Source organism: Callospermophilus lateralis, unplaced genomic scaffold (genome assembly GCF_048772815.1).
Source record: "Callospermophilus lateralis isolate mCalLat2 unplaced genomic scaffold, mCalLat2.hap1 Scaffold_62, whole genome shotgun sequence".
NCBI classification, from domain to species: Eukaryota; Metazoa; Chordata; class Mammalia; order Rodentia; family Sciuridae; genus Callospermophilus; species Callospermophilus lateralis.
This window is the reverse complement of record NW_027514663.1, coordinates 748,449-757,148: the sequence shown is the minus strand read 5'-3', so window position 1 is coordinate 757,148 and position 8,700 is coordinate 748,449. Positions and strand designations below refer to the sequence as shown.

Sequence of the window (8,700 nt, the reverse complement as noted above, 5' to 3'; positions counted from 1 at the left end):
GATTTTGTTTAAATCAATAAGATTTAGAATTAAGATAACTCTTACCTTCTTGAGATGTCTTAAAACATTAAAAATACACTCATAAAGACTAGAATTTCCTAAAGAAGAAAGAATCTCAGAAAAGTCAATCCTCCCTAAGCATAATTAGAATGCTTACAAAAATGATAAAAATCAACAATTTCATGAAGCTAAAAATAGCCAAAACATTATCTGAGGAGCATTTATTCAACAAAAGTGGCTGAATTGGTGTAAGAACAGTTGAGGATTATTGAATTTTAAATTGCCATCATTTTCTCCCCAGTTCAATGGTAGTCTATAAAACTACAGCCTTACAACAATGGTAATTATGAAAAATAGTTCTCTTTCCTTTCTCGGGGAATGGGCAGACAGGTAAAGAACTTCTCACAAAGAATAATCCCAGAACGTATTTCCTATTTGATGTGCCTAACTCTCTCTGCAATTACAATATTGTTATGACTTGTTAGAGTCTGTAAACAAGTCAGGATGGCGCCTGGCAAAATGCCAGAGGGAGTGGTTTGTGAAGTAAGGCCAGCGAGCCATTAAGTGTGGAGATTCCTTATTGGTTGACTGTTGTATCTAGTTTATGTTAATGACATTAAGTGTGGAGATTCCTTATTGGTTGACTGTTGTATCTAGTTTATGTTAATACCATTAAGTGTGGAGATTCCTTATTGGTTGACTGCTGTATCTAGTTTATGTTAATTAAGATAAGCTGTGTGGAATGTATATATACCCCTACTGTCCTACAATAAATGGCTCCCACTCCTGCTGTATCAATGTACACAAGTTGCTCATCACACCCTGGTTATTTTGCTGCAGCCGGACTGTGGCACTAAAGGTTTGCAATAAATTATCTCAAATAATATTTCATCTGTGCTCATAAAAAGTATACACATTTTAATTGTTGGGACCTTTTACCTCTCTTGGGACCACAGCCATTATTGGGTGGTGGCTGAGGTGGCCTCATGGGTTCTTCCAGAGCATTTCCGTATACATGAGCTAGCTGGATTGGCATTCGCAGGCTTTTAGACCCTGCATGGGCTTTTGACCTTAGTGCTGCCTAATGGTTTAATCTGAAATCTTCCTAGGCCCCTTAGTGATAGTGACGTACCTGCCCCTTATTTGTTCTTCCTACTGTCTCTTCCTACTCCCTCCTTCTATCACTATATAACCTTTTCCCTGACACAATAAAATTGAGATTGTAGCACCTTCTTGGTTGACTCATCTCTGGACTCAGTGTGATTGTGGGCCAGGTTGGGTGGCAGGCCAGGTTGAGATACTTAACCTCTAGCTCAGCCCAGGAGACGCTAGTGTGCTTCACTACCTCTGTCAGAGGGTGGTTCCCACAGCTGGTGCCTTGGAGAGGACAGGCTGATCCTGCCTGCCTCCCATGTACCCTTTGTCACAGGGAGCGATATTAATGTGGGACCAAATAAAATCCAGTGATAGACATTAATAGAATATCTCAAATAAGTATTTAATAAAAAGGCTAGCAAATTCAGGGTCTTTAATGAAACTTTAATAAAATTTATGAGACAAGGAAACTGAAAGCACAATATTTTCTTAGGAACTTTTCTGTTTGGTGTTATCTTCTTTACAACATAGAAGCTTTTCCTAAGAATGCAGGGAGTATGAAATTTCTAAGGCTATCTTGCTGTTTTCTCCATTAAACCCCTGTCTTAAAAATCTTGAATCTATGTTAATCTTTGTAATTTTCTGGCTACCTATATAACATATTTTTCTCAAGAATGCAGTGAGGTCGCTGTTTCCAAGAGCTCTTCAATTCTGAAATATAAGAAGTGTGTTTCCAGGCATTGAAACCCAAAGGCTCACCTAGACACAATGGAGTGAGCAGAATATATAAAAATCTCTCCTGACAAATCTGAACTCTGCTTTTCCCAACCATGTGAAGTCTATTGGAAGAAGATTCCAAGTAATTTGGCACGTCGAAGCAAAATATATACTTTGATATTCTTCTCAGGAGTAAGCCATGTTATGTTGCAGGAAGGCAGATTTTAGTGCTGAATTTCTGATTGTATTCCCCCAAAAGTTGTTCCATGCATATCATGCAAGAATGTAACCTCCAAAAAATAAATTATAAAGAGAGAAAATTGGACTTCAGAAGGCTGGATAATATTTGCATGTTCATGCATTTTACCACACATCATACCTTCTTCCTTCTTCCTTGCTCTGATGTGAAGCATGTGCTTTCATTTTTCATTTTGGCCTAATATGTTATCACTTAATAATAATTCAGTAAATTTACTTAGAACAAGAAAGTCACCTAATGACTCATGTCTTAGGGATGGTTTCAAAAAAAATTAATTGTGCATTTTGTACCATAGAGTATTCCCAGTGTTTCCTAGAATTGTTGCAACTGATGCTGGAAGCTTCAAAATAGAGCAGAAGGCATAAGGTCTGTGGCTTGTGACCCTTCCCAAAGTATGTAAGATCGGTAGACATTGAATGCAAACAAAAAACTATGCATCATTGAATTTTTTCCTGTCACTAAAATGCTAGCAGAGCTCAAGGAATTTTGAGTCCCTTTTTCTATAGTACAGGAAAAATAAGAAATTTCAAGACTTGAGTTACATACAATTTCTGATAACGAACCTTAGTACTTAGAAGGTTCTCAACTTAAAAACACAAAAAAAGAAATGTCATCATTTTCCATAGCATTTGGAAACTTTCCATAGGTTGGAAACTTTACTATCAGAGGTCATCAGTTCTCAGATATTTATATGTTTTGAATACTTAGCCAATCTGACTTTGGGATGCATCTTCCAGTTGTTGTCTCAGTGATTTTGTTCATGCCTAACAACTGATGGCATCTTAATTTTGGTAAAATAATGTAAATGCTAAGGTGAAATTTAGAAATAAGAAAGGAAAAGCTGATATGTGTAGCTACTGAGTGTTTTGTCTTCCTTTTTTTATTTTTGTAAAGTAAAACAAAAGATAAACCAAAAGTTTCTATCTTAAGTTAGGTAAAATCAAAGAAGAGAAAAAAGAAGATAATATAGCTAATACTTTACTGCCACCTGTAATTTCTAAAACAACTAAGAGCATTTTTATCAAAATTAACTTTGTTGACATGTATATTAAATTATAGAGTAAATATTAAATAATTCAATCTATATTATTTAAATTTACTTTGTTAAATTGTATTAATTTAAATGAAATTTAATGAATTTTTAAATATAAATCATACTATAATTTAAGTTAATAAACAATATCAGTTAATAAAATAAATTTAAATCAAACAATAGTATTAATAAAAGAAATTAAAACAATACTAATTAATAAAATAAATTTAAATTAGATTAATTTATATTAAATGATAATATAATTTATATTTAAAAATATATTAAATTTAATTTAAGTTAATTTTAATAAAAATGTTCTGAGTGGTTTTAGAGACTACAGGTGTCAGAAAAGTATGTGCTATGCAATCTGCTTTTTCTCTTCTCTGATTTCACCTACTTAAGATAGAAACTTTTGATTCATCTTTTACCTTAATTTATCAAAAGTTTGTAACTACTACTATTTTAAGCTTTTCATCTTTCAAAAACTGTTGTTAGCTTATTTCTGTCCCCAACTTGTTTTGATCTACTGTTGTATAAAATGTGTTTATAAGAATTATTGTAGAGCCCCCAATAGTATGTAGATAAACAGTCCAGATATTTAATGATGCATTCTTACTAATTAACTTTTGCATTGGCAATGGATCATGTGATCCCACTTCGGGGTTGACTCATAAAAATACTCTTCCTTCTGGACATATTTAACATCTGGAAAACTGAATTAATGTGAAGTGACTTTTGTATAGAAATGTAAATAAGCAAAATGGATAGGGGTCATAGAATTTGGATTCAAAGCATCTTAAAATTTATCCACTAAGCTTCATGTTTAGGTCCTCCCCACTGGAATTTTCCCTTGGTAGTTGTACAATGTTATCTTGGATAAAATAAATATTCTCAACTTTTTGCAACATTATATTTGGTTTTCATGTACTCTAAATACGAGACCTCCTTCTTATGGGTTGGATTGTTCTTGTTTCCTGTAATTACATGTATCATTTTTATCTTAATGCCATTAAATTTAAGAAATATTATTCTTTTTTAAAAAAAGAGGTTGGAACTAATGGTTCAAGAATGCTGCTCTGTACAGTTGCTCACAAAATTACATCAGAATTGATGACTGGTGATGATTAACTGCTACATTGGAACAAAATTCTATAAACAAAAAGTGCTACGAAAAACAAAACAAATTTTTAAAAAAGTACTATAGCAAAAAATCACAACAACAAGAACTCAAAAAATAAAATAAAATACCTAGTAGCTATACACTTACATATACCAGCTTTTTTGCTTTCTCTTTTTGTCTACAAATACATGAGTACTTTTTCAAAAGGCCATGCTGTAAAACATAAAAAAGGATTCTGGTTTCTTTAAAATGCTAAATATTTAGAAGATCCTGGAGTCCAACTCTGGCACTATTGTCCAGGGAGACTAGCAATGGTGTAAAAGTGGGCATGAAATCTGTAATGGGTTTAAAAAGAGGATGCCCAGGTCCACCAAGTCCAACTCCAGCTGGGTTACTAAGAGGCACAGCTGCAGAATGTGGAACCAAGAGTGGATTCCCGTTGGTGCTTTTGCCAGCTCTTAATTCGGCTCCATCTTTAACATTTCCTGGTACATTTACACCTTGCTCTCTCCTTCCTGGTGAGTCTAGACAATCCGTGGCATGGGCAGAAACTTTTGGTGGTGAAACAGAGGGATGAGATTCCGATTCCAGAAATTTGACAAAGAGTTCTGAAAAAGAACTATTTAGCACAGGTTGTTGATTTAGTCTCAAAGGAATGTTGGAGACACTTTTTGAAGCCCCTCCAAGCCAACTACTCATCCACTTACTGACACCACCATAATCTTTATGCAACAACTGCTCCATTTCGTCCTTTGGAATGTCCAGAATGCTCCCTATCAACTGCAATACTTCACGACGTTTGCCTTTTGGTGTCTTGAAATGACCAATAAAAAGATTTCTCATGAGGACCTTGTTTATTTTCCCTTCTGTGCTGTTGACCAAAGTGGACAATTTCTGTTGTGCATGGTCCAACATTTCTTTTCGGAGCTCGTTTTGTTTTTTCAGTTCTTCCATCTGTTCTTCCTTGAGATCTAAGTCTTCTCTCAGTTTGGAAGCAGAATCCAACATAGCATTTGCTTCATGCAAACGTTCCTGCAATGATGATACTTCTCCTTCTAGCTTTTCGGCCTTGTTCTTCCATTCAGCTACCGACTGTTTTTCTTTGGCTAGTTCAGCAGAATGCATAGCTTTCTATTCTTCTTGGAAGTGCTCTAGAACCCTTTGCAGGTTACTTGATGACAGGGCACACTGCCTTACTCATTCCTGGCAGAGCGAAAGCTGCAGTGCATTCTCATCCCTCTGTTGAGAGACCAGACTCAACTGTTCCTGCAGTGACTCTATCTGCACACTAGCTTGATGACTTGCCTTAGAAGATGTAGCTAGCTTTTCCTCCAAGAGTGTGACTTTCTGTCTCAGTTGAATCTCTTTGTCTTCTGCAGCCAATATTTCCTGGGTGTAAGACTCTTCTGATTCCAAGAGATGGCTGCGTAGCCTTTCTAGCTCCCGGTTTAGGTGTAATTCTTGGTCCTGTAAGTGTTGAACCTCTTTTGTTCTTAAGATTTTTACTTTGGTCTCTTGAAAAATATCAGAATTCAATGTTTGAGCATCTCCTCTTTCTCCAGGCAACTGGGCTTTTATTTTTTCAATAGTTGTCTGCAAGTTCTTAATCTCCTCCTCTTTGTCTAAAAGTAACTGGCTATGCGCAGCATTCATCTGCTCATATTGGTACTTAAATTCATCCATTTCCTCCTTCTGCTCCTGTAAAGACTGAAGTAGTTGCATTTTACGCTGGTTTTGATTTTCAATTATATTCAGATGGTCTTTAATTTCATCTTCCAGATGATTTTTGACTATATTCAGTTGAGATACCTCCAATTCTAGTTCTGTGATAGCATCAAGAGCTTTAGGCTCAGCCACTGGTACAGCTGGATTTTGCTGTTCCCTAAGTGTTTCCAATTCTAATTGCAGATAGTTGTTTTCTGCTTTCATGTAGGTAAGACTTCTGTCCTTTCTTTCAATGGCTTGCCTTAAAGTTTCATTTTCTCTTAAGGCCTGAGAACACTTATCTAAATCCTTTTGTAGTTCTGAACTTTTTTCTTCGAGTTTTTCAATAAAAACTTCTTTCTCATTTAGGACTTGTATCAATTGCTCCTGTTCTTCTACATAAGATGCCAAAATTTCCTCAGTTTCTTTTTCATCAGCAGTCATTTGCTCAATATTCTTTTTGAGTCCTGCTATTTCAAAGTCCTTCTCTTGATTGAGTTGCACTACACACTCGTGTTTCAGCTGTAAGGCAGAGGTATTCAAATTATGTGCATTGGAGAGTTCCTGAATAGTCTGCCTGTGATTATTTGCTTCTTCTAACAGTCTTTTTTCTGCCTGGTGAAGTTTGGCTTCTATCTCTTCTTTGTCTCTTTTTAGAGTCTCCATGATAGTGTCTTTTTCTTGAGAGATTTGATTGTTGGCAGCAATAGATTCTTCCAACTTACGCCTTACATCTTCACGTGCTAAAATCAACATTTCATTTTCTGTTTTGAGATCAATAGCAACTTTTTAAAATTTTCATTGAGCTGTTCTACTTCAGAAAGATTTTGCCTTAAGTTGCTAATTTCAACTTCCCGTTCTTTAAGCATGTCATCCTTACAATGACTGTTAGAGTCTTCATTCAGAGAATTTCAGTACTTACTCTTAAATCCAGACAGCTCATCTTCAATTTGTCTAATGTGATCCTTAAGCCCAAGGTTTTCCTGCTGGATGTCTAAACTATTTTTTGTAACTGATTTAGCTGATCTACTAAATCTTCTACTTTACCTTCAAGCTTCTGCTTGGTTAAATGCAAATCACTGAGGCTCTGTGCATTCCCAGTTAACTTCTCCTTCTGCACATGCAACTTTTGGGATATGTTCATTTGATCATCCTCAAGTTGATGAACTCTCCTTTTTTCATCATCTAGTTCTTGTTTCAACTTCTTGATGACAAGGTCTCCTTCATTTTGTTTTTTTGATAGCTCATCTTTTATCAAAATCATGTGCTTTGTAGCTTCCTGATTCTGATGATCCAGTTCTTCTAACTCAGCTATCAGCATTTTCTTTTCATTGATAGTCTCATTCAGTTCTTCCTCCTTTGCCTTCAAGTGAACTTGTAAGTCTAGTAATTGTACATTCAAATTCATGTCTGTTGAAGCTCTGTTTTTCATGACTTGATGGTCACAGCTCAATTTTGACAGTGACATCTGAAGTTCCTCTTTTTCTTGACTCAATGATGACTTCTCTTTTTCTAAAGCTTCAACATGCATTTTAAGTTTCAGATTGTCTTCAGCAAGACGGTTATCCTGGTTTAAGCCATTTAGTCTCATGATTTCCTTCTCAGCATCAGCCAGGGCTTGTTTTAGCCTGAACACTTCTTCCACTGCTGAACTCTGAGGAAGGATTTTTCCCTTTTCTGCCACAGTAGAACTCTGCTCCAAAACTGACATTTCATGCTGATGATCATCTATGTCTGGACTTTGGTTTGGTTGAAGAATCTTGATAGTATTTTGTACTTTGCAGATTTCATTTGTGTCAGAATGATATTTTCCCTGAGCCTCAGCAATCTGCCTTGAGTGACCAACTTCAGATTCATACCTTGCAACTTTAATTGACAATCTGCTTGTTTCTTGTTGTGATAAAATTATGTCACTAAAATCCATGTCATCATCACAAAATGCTGAAAAATGACTACTGATCCTGGAACCAAATGGAGCCAGAGCAGTTGTTCTTGGTTCATCACCAGCTCCTGAAGGTACCCATTGAGCAGCTGCCTGTAGTTGAAACACTTGATTTTGCAGTACAATCTGTCTTGCTTTAAGATGGCTGATCTCTACCTCTTTCTGTTGCAGTTGATTTTGGTAACTTACAGACTGTTGATTTATTTGCAGCTCTGATGCTTCATGCTTTTCTTCCAGATCAGTACAATACTTTTTCAGTCTTTCATTCTCACATCTTAGTGTGGAATCAGTAGTTTCCATTTCCTTTCCCCAACAATGATGTAAAGCTGCTTCTAGGTCTCCTAAGTCATCCAGAAGCATTTCCCTGGTGAAGCTGGAGATATGGCCAGTGAGGGAAGCCAAGCTGCTCCCCACCTGACCCAAGAAGTGGCCCAAGCCTGAGCCCAGGCCTCCAAACCAGGACGACATCGCCGCCACTTCAGTGATCCATCGGACCAGCTCCGAAAACCGCGTCCATCACCGTCCACTTCTCTGCCCAGAATGTCCTCCAGCGTTGCTAGGGTCAATTATGACCCAAGCGCTCAGAATTCCTCACAGCGCGAGGTTCCTGGGGCTCCACCAATACCAACCATCCCTCCCTCCCTCTAAACTCAGAAGCCGGTCCTGGGCTTTGACCAGGGGCTGGCAGCCAGTAGCACACTCACCCCCTGCAGGGCCTCTGCTTCTTCCCTGCACTTGCCTGTCAGCTATTGGCTCACAGGATTGGACAGGGTTGGTTGGGAGGAGCTAGAGATACAGGAAAGTGTCCTAGTTTGAGTCCAAAGGTACTC

The 8,700-nt window shown here is 37.0% G+C and overlaps 1 pseudogene; it reads right to left on the bottom strand.

Annotated features, from left to right (window-relative positions):
- Window positions 1–4,476: 4,476 nt before the first annotated feature.
- LOC143389756 (thyroid receptor-interacting protein 11 pseudogene) lies at window positions 4,477–8,338 on the bottom strand (annotated as a pseudogene).
- Between the last annotated feature and the right edge of the window lie 362 nt (window positions 8,339–8,700).